At 38.2% G+C, this 12,911-nt stretch overlaps 1 protein-coding gene and 1 non-coding gene across 2 annotated transcripts in view; both read right to left on the reverse strand.

Annotated features, from left to right (window-relative positions):
- TGFBR2 (transforming growth factor beta receptor 2) overlaps positions 1-12,911 on the reverse strand; it is a 606,522-nt gene that overhangs the window by 322,999 nt on the left and 270,612 nt on the right. The gene's annotated exons all lie outside the window — the stretch shown is intronic.
- LOC142447494 (U6 spliceosomal RNA) lies at positions 5,757-5,860 on the reverse strand. The gene has a single exon (XR_012784192.1). It is a non-coding gene; the product is annotated as a U6 spliceosomal RNA (small nuclear RNA).

The raw sequence follows: 12,911 nt of genomic DNA on the forward strand, positions 1-12,911 counted from the left end.
TTTCTACTTCCATAAAAATGTATAGTCTTGGGGGTCGGGGTTTCGTACGTAGCAGAGCAGCTCCCTCGCTGCGATCTATTGAAAGTCAGCCCTCGACACAAGGGTTTGAAGAAAAGAATAAAAGAAAATAATTTAATAAAAACAAAACATATAGTCTTGAAACCCAAAAGTTGAGTTCTACTTTATCCAATACAATTCATTCCTATGAGTAAGAATCGGCTCCTTGGCTGAATTTGGAAAGGTCTTTTTGTTTTTTTTCCCCTCTTCTTAAAGTGTGTTCTAAATTCTAAGTTCACAGGAAGACAAATCAGAGGCAATAGTCTCAGGGTGAGAATAAAGCTGGTGACAAGGAAGAACAGACACACGGACTAAACAGACACACAGACTGTAGGGTTGGTTGAGTTTTTAGTTTAGCTGTTTATCTCTGGAAATGTGGAATGAGAGTGAGTTTCTGTTAAAAATGTTGGGAAATTTAGCTATGATTATAAATATATTAATAATATTATAAATAATATAAATATTAGTTGTATAACATGATTAAAGTAATTGCATCCCAGACAAATGTCTAATTGACAAATATTATGTCATATATGGATTTATAGTAAGAAAATGAGATTAAATTAACAATGATTTTTAAAAATAGCACAGGAGCAACTAAATGTAAAACATGCTTAAACCTTGGTGAAAATATCAATCTTGAAAAAAATTAGATGGAAAAAGAATAAGATAGACAGAAAACCTGGAAGGACTAATAATTCTTAAAGAAAATGAACTACCAAAGACTTTCTACAGTGTTCCAGACTGATAAAACTTGATAAGATTATTACTTGTCATATGCAAAATCATCCAAAAATAGGAGTAAAAGAAAGTTATGAACTCACTTCACTTATGATAATAAATGCAGAATTTTAAATAAAATATTAACCAACTTAATCTATTAAAATGCATCTTGATAAATTAAAATTCAACCGATATTAATAAATCCAATGGGCAGGAATGAAAGTTGGACATTGAATAAGGAAGACTGTAAAAGAAGGGATGCCTTTGAATCGTGGTGCTGGAGAAGAAGGTTGGGCTGATAATAGCAAGGTTGGTAGTTCAAAGCAACTAGAGCCACTTCAAGGGAGAAGCACAGGGCTGTCTGCCCCATGGAAACATTACAAAAAATTAAAATTACACTAATCTCCCTCACAAAAACAGAAAACAAAGTATCTCAACAAAGTCTTAGTCAATCCACTTATGTATAGAAAGCATTAACCAAGTGGGATTCATACCAGCTGTTCAAGGACGGTTTAACATTAGAAACTTAATCAACATAATTTACCACATAATAAAAACAAGAGGGAAAATCACATGATCCATCAACTCTGCAAAGATATTTGACAAATCTAATACCGTTTCTATTAAAAACCCTTGAACTAGGAAAAGAACAGATATTACTCAGCATAATTAAAAGCATAGATACAAAGCCAACATTACTCTCAATGGAGGGAGCAGAACGTATTTCTCTCATGAATGGGAATGAGACAACAGGCTGTCATCACAGGGTGCAATGAGCAGGAATCTAATTTACTGCAAATGCAGAAAGAAATGATGGAGAAACTCAATATCATCAGCCACACCGATCAGAGGTGCACTATGGGACTAAGCCTCAATTGAGCATTTGAAAATTCAGGTTGAAGCTAAGCAACTGAAAACCAGTCCATGAAAGTAAAAATAAAACCTTGATAATATCACAGCTTAACTTAGAAAATATCTCAAAAACAAATCTGACACATTGAACACTACTTATTGAAGACCAGATGAGTTGTGGAATGATATCAAGAACTTCATACATGAAGAAAGCTAAAAGTCATTCAAAAGACAGGAAAGAAAGAAAAACTCACAATCCAAATCAGAAAGACTCTGAAATGTGCTCTTGCACATGGAGGAGCTATGGTAAATGGTAGAAAAGATGGCGTGAAAGAGCTAATCAAAGAGGTTCAAAAGGCAGCATCAGAAGACAAATTCTGATAATGAAATCTGCTAAGATCTGGAGTTGTATGCTAAAAGGGAAGAATAGTCAGCTTATCCCAAGCTGGAAGAACTGAGTAGAAAATTCAAGTCTTGAACTTGAGCATTGAAGGAAATCATGGGCAAAGTACTGAACGATGCCGGTAGCATCAAAAGAAGATGGAAGGAAAACACAGTCGCTACAACCAAAAGGATCGCTCAAGTTCAAACTCGTTTAGAGGGAACATATGATCTAGAACCAATATTATTGAAGGAAAAAGTCCAGCTGAACTAAGGCATTAGTGAAAAACAAGCCTCCAGGTGTTAACAGAAAACCAACTGAAACGGCCAAGACTTTTGAGAGAGGCTTTCAGTGAACCGACTGATAGAGAGACTCATATTTGTGGCCATTCCAAAGAACGGTGATCTGACAGACTTGTGGATTATTAAACAACATAGTTAATATCACATGCAAAAATGAACTTTGCTGAAGACAACTCAAAAATAGTTGCAGAAGTACAGTGACAGAAATTCAAGTGTGATTCAAAAAAGGACTTTAATTGAGGGCTAGAATAACTAATGTCAGATGGATCTTAGATGAAAGCAGGGAAAACCAGAAAGATTCTTATTTGTGTTGTATTGACTATGCAAAGGCATTCAATTCTGTGGATCATTAAAAAGCAAAAAAGCAAACAAAACCCCACTATGGATAGCAATGCAATGAATAGGAATTCCGGAACACCTTCTTGTGCTCATGCAGAACCTATACATTGATTAAGACACAATCTTTCAAATAGAACAGGGAATATTGCACAGTTTTAAATCTGGATAAATGTGTATCACCATACTTATTTAATTTGTAGGCTGAGCAAATAACTTGAGAAGCTGGGTTACATGAAGAATGGGGCATTAGGATAGGAGGAAACCTTATTAACTGGTGATATGCAGATGGCACAAAATGTTTTACACAAAGTGATGAGGACTGGAGACATTTGCTGATGATTAAGGAATTCAGCCTTCGGTTTGTATTGCAACTCAATATAAAGAAAAGAAAAATCCTCACAACCAGACCAATAGGTTACATCATAATAAACCGATAAAATATTGAAGTGGCAAAAGATCCCATTTTTCTTGGCTCCATAGTCAATGTTCATGGAAGACACCAAGTGTCATATTGCATTGGGAAATATGCTGCACAAAACCACTTTACAGTTTTTAAGAACAAAAGTATCACTTTGAAAATTAAAATGTCCACAAGTCAAGTCCTGCTCTTTTCAATCACCTCAGATGCATGTGAAAGGTGGTTAACGGAATAAGGACAACACAGAATAATGGATGTATTTTAACTATAGAGTTGGCAAAGAACACTGAAATATCATAGATTGCCAGAAAAATGACCAAATCTGTCTTGGAAGTAGTATAGCCAGAACGCTCCTTAAAAGTCAGTACAGTAAGACTTCATTTCATGTACTTTGGCTATGGCATCAGGAAAAAACAGTCCCTGGAAAAGCAAATAGCACTTGTTAACAAGAGAGTCCATGGAAAAGGGAACCTCAAAGAGATGGGCTGACACAGTGGCAGCAACAATGATTTTTAAAAATAACAAAGATTTAGGTAAAGGCCCAACTAGATATTGTTTTATTTTGTGGTACATAGTATCCAATAAGTTTGGCGTCTACCATCAAGAACTACAACATGTGTAGCACTTAGGACCTTTGTTAGAAGAGACCAGTCCCTGGCGAGGGCCATCATGCTTAGTAGTGGCTGGATTGATAGAGTGCCTACAACAATGGGTTCAAATAAAACAATTATGGGGATAGCGTAGGACCAGGCAGCATTTCCTTCTGTTGGAATCAATCAGTGGCACTGAGCAACACCAACAGCACCAAATATAATAAGGGTCATGAACGTAGTGAATATATTGACTATCTGAGGAGGGACTAACCAGGAAACAGATCCTTTGGTGTGCTTTTTTTTGGTTTGCTTTCTTTTTAGATTAAGTACCTGATATTCTTTGTTCTTGAGTCTATAAAAGGTCTAAAGGAAAGAAGGAGGCCCTGTTTTCAATAAATGTTTTTAAGTTCAAGTCTAAACCGATACGTGTAGTAAACAGTCTAAGGAGGATGTCAGTAACATTCTTGGTTTGGTGTCAAGTCCTGAGTCATTATTCTGGGAAGGCAGAACCTGTGTGAGGCAGAGACTTGATGGAAGTACTTTACTTGATGGAAAAACACCAAAATGTGGGAGGGGAACCATATTTTCTGGTTAGCAGGGTTTAACATTCAATTTTCATTCAATACTCTCACATGAGTATTACTAAATACTAACTTCACCGAGTTTCACATGTAATCCTATGTTTCCATATATATTAGCCAAATAGTTTAACCAATGGAAAGCTGCAACTCAAATAGCTTAAGCCACAAAATTATGTGAAGCAAGCATCCTGCTGCTAATGAGCCTTGATATTTTAAAAGATAATCAAATTCTTATCTTAGTCCCTTGGTTTCGAAGCATTGGAACATACCAAATGTAGCACATAAGCTTCCAGATGACTAACAATGACATTTTAAAGTAATTGCAAATATGCTATCTCACACTCGGAGAAAACTCAGCACCCCCATTAACTTGTATATGTAAATGGTTTATCCTGCCTGTAAGAGATAAGCTGCATTTGATTGTTCCATTGAAATATGACGAACAAATTAAGAAGCATTCCCTAACCATCTTCAAATTTTCTGTTCTCCAAGGGTTTTTGTTGTTTTAATCAAGAGCATTTCCAGGTAGTATGGGTAAAAAACTGTGTTCTCACTGAAATAACTTTAAGACTTTCGTTAGGGAAGCTGTCCCGAGAATAACTATTTGGGAAGCATGATGCTCTGCAAATGGAACAGTCCAAATTCCGACTCTTGGGATCCATGCCATTCGGTGACACTTGTCACTCGTTATCTAGATTCATCTGCAAACCCTTTCCTTTTGTAGCTTCTGAATTATCTAAGATTAAATAGGATTATTTACTGGACCTTCCTAAGAAATAGTACGACCAGCAGTGTGGGATTGCTGGATAAGCAAGGGAAGCATGTGAGCAACTGTGCTTACTTACTAATCTGCAGTGAACAACATCACATTTCCCAGTATGTCAAAGATTCTGCTGACAGTCGCTTAGCCAACCCCACAGCATTTTCGCACAGAATCAAAGCCCCTGTTCAAATCTGCAATCCCCGGCAGGGACAAAAGACGAGATGGTCCAGTTCCACAGTTCTCAGCTGCTACCTGAAGGCAGCTTGAATTCACCAGGAGAGAGGCTTGACCGTCTGCTTTCCTCTGCCTTCACAGCCTGGAAAACCCCACGGGGCCGCTCTACTCTGTCCTCATGGGGTTGCTGTGCGGTGGAAAGGGGTCAGTAGCAGTGGGTGGGTTGTTGGAACAGGGACAGAGCGTTCATTAGCTAAGGGAAACCTGGGCTTTATGGGTGCTTCCTTACTAATTTGTAGTGAATGCTTCCTTTTCACCACATATGGTAAAACTCAGGTGAAATTTCTGAATAATGAGGTGGTGAAAAACATGTGAAACTTTTTTACTCAGCTTTGTAAGAAAGCACAAGTAAGTCAGTGCTTACCTTGCTTACTGGGAAATCACTGCTGGGTCCCAAAATAGCCATCAAGAAGCCTACACCAAAAGTGATAACTTTCTATTTGTGGTGCAGGATCTTAAACCAATTTTCCCCAATAAATTCTTGAGAAAATAACATAAATATTTATTTTTTAAAAAATATGGAACGCTTCATGAATTTGCATATCATCCTTGCGTAGGGGCCATGCTAATCTCTGTATCGTTCCAATTTTGGTATATGTGCTGACGAAGCGAGCACATGAATATTTCTTGCAAATAAGATAAATATTTATTCCCATTGTGCCTAAATAAAAATAGTTTGCCTTATAATCTTGACAACAGTATTATGCAAGTAGGCTTTTTTTCTCAGAGAAAATAATGATAATTTGGGTATATTGTGCTCATATTTTATGTCGGTTTGACCTGTTAGTACAGCAGTCCTCGACCTGTGGGTCACAATGGGTCTAATGATCATTAGGGGTCATCAGATCCATAACAGTAGCAACATGACAGTTATGATATAGAAACAAAAATAATGTTATGGTTGGAGGGTCACCAGAACATGAGGAACTGTATGAAAGGGTTGCAGCATTTGGAAGGTTGAGAACCACGGGGTTAGTATCTGGGTGAACTTGACCAATCCAACTCACCTCGAACCGCCTCACTTTGCTCCTCCATACAATGCCCATCTCACGAGACATGGATGATGAGCCATCGTGGAAGGCTCAGACAGGAAATGTGTGAGTTGAATCCAACTCACACATAATTTGGGGCTCACATAAATTCAATAAAATTTTTAATTAATTGCCAATATTGAAAAATAGAAAATTTCAGATTGTTGACATTCCAAAAACTATCAATACTTTCCCTCTCTCAAAATTGTTTGCTACACATATCCTCCACACTGGGCATTTGTTTTTATAATCCTCTTTTAAAATGTTTAATGGATTACTTCAGTGACATCTGATTAAAGTAAAATTTCTTAGACAAAGGGATATTGAGCACAAATGAAAGCTTTTTGCCCATTATTGGGGAAGTTGTGGGAAATTGACAAATAGAGAAACAGACATTTATCTTTAATGACTGAATGTTTATCCAAGCAACTGGCCTTCTAAGCACAGATAATGATTTTATTGCTCTAAATCATGAATCCACCATCTCATTCAGTAGAACAGATTAACCAATTTAATATTTCAAAATATATGATTTGGAGCTATCCTTAGACATGAAAGACCCATTCACCAGGAAAAAAAATAAGTATGTGAATTGTAAATGACAAGCACATTGACCAGTGGACAGAATCTATCATGACTACCAACAAACATTTATCTTCTAATAGGATACATGAGCACATAGGATTTAAATGGTGTCAAGAAAAGTTTAGCTAATAAAATCATAGTTTTCTGCTTCTTCTCAACCAGCTATCAGAATGTTCTCCAGCAGGCTATCAAAGATGGTGAACACAGTTAACTAACTGTTAGTTCAGACTCAAATTGTTGTTTTTCAACATTTCTCATGACACCAGTGGTTTACTTATTTTAAACTATTGTACGCAATTCAAGTTCTATTGAAGATCATTGTGATTGGTTTATTGTGCCAACCCAGCCAATAGGAACATGTGGGATTAATCAGGTTGCAGTTTGATTGGAGAGCAAGAAGATAAATGGCTCTGTAAGGCCCGCCCCCAATTCTCTTGCTCTCTGGTGATTGGACCAATATGCTGCTGCCTTCACTAGTGCTCTTACTCAGTCTGTGAGCTACACTACTTGTGGGCCAAGTCAACCTGTGGATCCCGTCACTAGAGCTTGAGACTCCTTCAAGACCTGTTTCATCTCACTGCATACATTGCATGAGCTTGAGCTTGAGGTTGGTGGATCCTGTTGCCTTGCATTGCTTGAGTCCAAGATCCTATCAGGGCTTGCTTCGCTAAGCTCCCGAGCTATTGACTGTTGTTGACCCACCCTACTGTTGACTGCTACAGGTAGACTTTGCCTGCCTTGCCCAAGGGAGGACCCTGCTGTCTGCTTCTTGACCACATGATTTGAAGGACTTCCAGTATTTTAAACGTTCCATGAAAGTGAGTTGAAATGAGTCTTCTCTACTTCTGTGTGGACTAATAGCTGTTATATTCCTTCTTGTTGTGTAAATCTGTCTATCTATCTACCTACCTATCTGTCATCTATCTATCTAATCATAAGTGTGCTGGTAACACAATCACTCAACAACAGTTGCAGCAAACATTAGCCGAGAGCTTCCAGATATTCAAGCCTGATTCAAAAGAGACCATGATATGAGGGATATAATTACTTATATCATATGACTCATGACTGAAAGCAAAGAATACCAGAAAGATGTTTCCTTGTGTTTCATTGACTTTGAAAAGACAGTTGATTGTATGGATCATAACAAACTATGGAGAGCATTGAGAAAATTTGGGAACTCTAGAACATTTCATTGTGTACATGGGGCATCTGTAAATGGATCCAGAGGCAATCATTTGAACAGAACTTGAAAATACTAAATGGTTTAAAGTCACAGAAGGTCTGCATAGAACTGTATCCTCTCACCATCCTTATCTAATCTAGATTCTGAACATGTAATACCAGAAGCTGGACTCTATGAAGAAGAATGTGGCGTCTGGATGTGAGGAAGGCTTAATTACAACCTGAAATGTAAAGATGACATAACCTTGCTTGCTGAAAACCAGAAAGATTTGACATACTGACTTATGAAGATCAATGACTACAGGCTTCAAAAATCACACCTCAGTGTAAACAACCAAAGTCCTCACAACTAGATCAATAGATAACATTATGATGAATGGAGATAAGGTTGAAGTGATCAAGGATTCCATTTCACAGAAGCAGCAATCAAGAAATCAAACAATGTATTACTTTGGGAAATTTTTCTTTATGAAACCTCTTAGTATTGAAAAGCAAGGGTGTTACTTTCAGGACTAAGGCTCACCTGACGGAGGCAATGTTCCATGGCTTCACTTGCGTATAAACAGTGGACATTGAAAAAAGAAGACCAAGGACAAATAAGTGCATTTGAATTATTCTGCTGGTGAAGAATCTTTCAAGTAATATGGATCCCTAAAAGAACAAATACATTTGTCTTGGAATTGATAGAGCCAGAATGACCCTGGGAAGCAAGGATGGCAACTCTTTGTCTCAAACATACTTTGGACAGGCTATCAGAAGAGAGCAGTCTCTAGGAAAGGACCTCATTCTTGAAACAGTGGCAGGGCAGTGGAACAGAGAAAGCGTTTCGACAAGATACATTGGCACTGATTGCAACAAGGGGATCAGACAGAAAAACAGATGTGAAGTTGGAAGCTCTTAGTAGAGCTTCATCCTGTTTTGCATAAAATTCCTGTGAATCAGAATCAACCTAATGGCATCTAACAACATCTCGTACCCAGAAGCAAATCAGAAAGTGACTTGGCATTACTTTGAAGCTCCATCATCACTCAAAAAACTGACCACCCACACCCCACAAGGGTAACAGTTACCATAACTTCAAACACCTTAGAATACCATAACTTGTTGCTGATTTATAAAATATATACTCGTATGTACTTTTGGGGGGCTGATATTCAACTAAATTGACATATGTAGTATGAATCCTCTATTCATATTGCTAAATGGTATTTCACTCTGTAAATATGCCACAATTTATTATTTGTTCTACATTTGATGGACAATTGGGTAGTCACAAGTATAGTTCTGTTATAAATAATGTTTCTGAAAAAACTGTTTTCCATTTATTTTGGTGTGTACATGAATGTATGTCTGTTTGGGGTGTCCATATTTCTAAGGTCTACCCTTAGAGGTTTCTCATGTCCTTAGAATTACTTACAAGGGGTACCCCCCCATGTGGATCCCCGTAGGAGCCCCTAATAAAATGTAAAAAAAGAGGAGAAAAAAAGAGAAAATTATTAGGGAAAGGAATGTATGGATGTGCTTAATACAATTGATGTATGTATATGTATGGATTGTGATAAGAGTTGTATGAGCCCCTAATAAAATGTTTTTAAAAATTTTTTAAATCCGCACAACCTTATCGCCTTCAAAGTACTCTCTGTTATACTTAGTACATTGGCCAAATCTGTGTATCCATTCTGGGAAATATTTTTCAAACTCAACTGTTTGGATAGCTGCCAGCACCTTGATCATTTTTTCGCTTTTCCTTATCTACATCATCAAATTACTGCCCTTTCATGTCCCACTTCATTCGTGGAAACAAACATAAGTTGCATTGAGCAAGGTCAGCTGACTCAGGTTTGTGGGGCAAGAGAGACATGCTGTTTTTTGCCCCAAACTGGCAGACTGAGATGGCAGCGTGAGCAGGTGCAATGCCATGGTGGCAAAACCAGTGCCTTGTCTGCCACAAACCAGGCATTTTTTTGTCACACACTGTTACACAATCTTTTCAGAATAATAGAAAGCTTGATTAAAAGTGTGACATGGTGGAATGAACTCCAAATGAACTATGAGTTGACCTTTTCATCCATTCAGGAAGTTGACTAACATCCAGAATGAGGTTTGTTATCAACTGACATTTCACCCTTTTTTGTATTAAGAAAACCACTAGTACACTTATAAGCTGTGTTTAACATCACAAATGTTTCTGTGGCATTTTTCTTGAACAGGAAATAAAATTTCACAGCTGCATGCTGTCTATTAAACAGGGCATTAAAAAAGGGGGTTTGAGAAAACTGCTTTTAAGAAAAAATTCACTGTGACCAGAAAGAATTTTCCCAAGTGATACCACTGAGTGCACCAACTCGGAGCAAGTTGTTTGATGGCCACCTGTGGGAAAACGCATACAACGAAAGCTCTGCTCCACTTGGTGCAATTCTGGTTTTGGTGGAGTACCCCCTCATAACATCTCCTGGATCCACTGAGAAGGACTACCTTCAAAAATGCTGTTTGAAATAGTGTGTTTGGGGCCTTCCAATATCCTTGTTTTAATTGTGCTCGTCTTCTCTGGCCCTCCACCTGTCCCAATCCTCTTCTGTCTTGACTTCTGACATCTGAAGCCTTCTTCTTGCTTGACACTCTGGGATAATTTCCTAGTTCCAGATTATACCTGGCTCTTGCCTTGTCTTCTTGTTTCTACTTGATGTTTGCCATCCCAACTAAAGCATGTTTGTGTGATTAATAATCCCTGCACCATTTTAATTTTAAAACGTGGGCAGGTTGGGAGAATTTGTCCATTAATATCATTACAATTTCGTGTCACATGGGAATGTTGAGCAAAGAGATTAAGAGCACAGCCAGTCTCTGCAGCCAGACTGTCTGAACTTCATTTTGATCTGTTATTTATCTGTTATACAATCTTGGGCACTCTGGCTGTCCTTCTTCCAAGAGAGATGGGGTTTGTCAGTATTCTTCTACAGCCCCACAGAGCAAATGCACCCATTATTCCTCAGTCTTCCTTATTCAACTTTTAGAATTCCCATTCTTCTAAAGGTTATCCATAGTTTTTTGTTGTGTTATGTTCTTTTTATCCACATAGTCAAAGGCCTTTACATCGTCAATAAAACACACATGAGCATCTTTCTGGTGCACTGTGCTTTCAGCCAAGATCAATATGGCGTCAGCAATGATAACCTTTGTCTCACATCCTCTGAATTTGCCCTGAACCAACTATACTAATAAGTTAATGAAGTAGGAATGCATCTTTCTATAAACTACACCATAATACTTCTTTAATCTTTACTCAGTTAACCCTGCACAAATCTCCATTACAAAATAAGTTAAGCCTGTGTCATTTTTTGCCTTACTTTCTACAAGCATCAATCTAAAAGACATACTTAATAAAGTTGCCGATTCCCAGAGAAGCCAGAATGTGATTATCTATCTTCATGGATTTTCTCAATTGTGAGACCTGTTCCTATTTATATTTCAAAGCATATTTTAGATGAGGCATGCAAATTACATATTCCATTCTACCCTAGATTAATATCTACTTAATTTAAAACAAGGTTTCTGCTTACTTTCAACTATTTACTATAACTTCAGCATGTCCCCTGGGACACATATACCTGGTGGCTTCCAGAGCATGAAGTGTTACAGATTAGTTATCTAACAAATTATTAAATTGACCTGACACAAAGTCAACTTTTGCTTAATTTCTCTTTGATGTCTGCTATAAATTCAATTATGTACCCCAAAATATGTATTGTAATTCCTAACATCAATTCCGATGGTTATGATTTGAATTGGGAATTTATTGTCTTTATTAGCCAAATGAACCAGGAGCCAGAGCATGGAACAGAGTCATAGATTTCCTGCTGGAGACTGAACTTTGCTTACATATGCAGCTGGTCAAAGGTGAAACCAGAAATGAAGACTCATCCCGTCCAGAAACCTTCTTGTCCCCTCAGTACGGGGTGGCTCGGGACAGGCAACTCAGACATTGGATATTTACAGTGGGAGGAAGGTGAAAGTGTGAGGTGAATGGCTTACAAACTTTTACAGGTATGTGTTAAAAATGATTTGAAGGGAAATAAAGCCTTCGCCATGGAACGGGAAGTGGCTGGAAGAAGCATGAGGGATCCACAGGGGCAGTGCACGATTTAACGTGTCATTTCGAGTCAGCGTCTCCCACTGGATCCAGAAGATAACGATAGCATCCGAGGAGCAGCAGGAGCAGCAGGAGCAGGAGCAGAACACGGAGCACAGTGCTGACCTTCTGAATGCCGGGAGCATGTAAAGGGGGTGCTTCTGCACAGGAGGCTAGCTCGCTGAGTCGGATTGCTCGGGCCCTGAAGTGTGGAAGCTGGGCTTGCTGAGCCACGGAAGTGGAGCTAAGTGCACTTGGGCCCCAGCTGGCTGAAGTGGCACGGCTCTGTCACTGAATCCAGTTAGCTGGCTTTCCTGGCCCACAAAACTCAGGTTGAGGCTTGCAGCACAGTGCCATCACCCTCTGGCCTTTATTAGCAGACCTGAAGGAACTTGTAATTTTTCTTGATAAACAACGATCTTGATTATTTCTCACTGTCACTACAACTTGTTAAATTCCTTAATATATCCATCAATCAAGAACTGTCTGTGGTTTATGTGTAACCATTGAAATGAGTATCAGAAATGAAACACCAAGTAGCTAAAACAGGTGCGTCTTGAATTGATCTTTTTAAAAATAGTCCAACTATACTCAATGTCTTCAGTTAGACCCATCAGTGACCCTTTAGACAGTGTGTAACAGCTTGGTGGGGTTTCAGAAGCTGTAAATCTGTTTTTTTTCCCAGTTTCATTGACACATTCACATATCACACAGTTCAATGTCAATCATATTAAAAA

Source organism: Tenrec ecaudatus, chromosome 4 (assembly GCF_050624435.1).
Source record: "Tenrec ecaudatus isolate mTenEca1 chromosome 4, mTenEca1.hap1, whole genome shotgun sequence".
Taxonomy (NCBI): domain Eukaryota; kingdom Metazoa; phylum Chordata; class Mammalia; order Afrosoricida; family Tenrecidae; genus Tenrec; species Tenrec ecaudatus.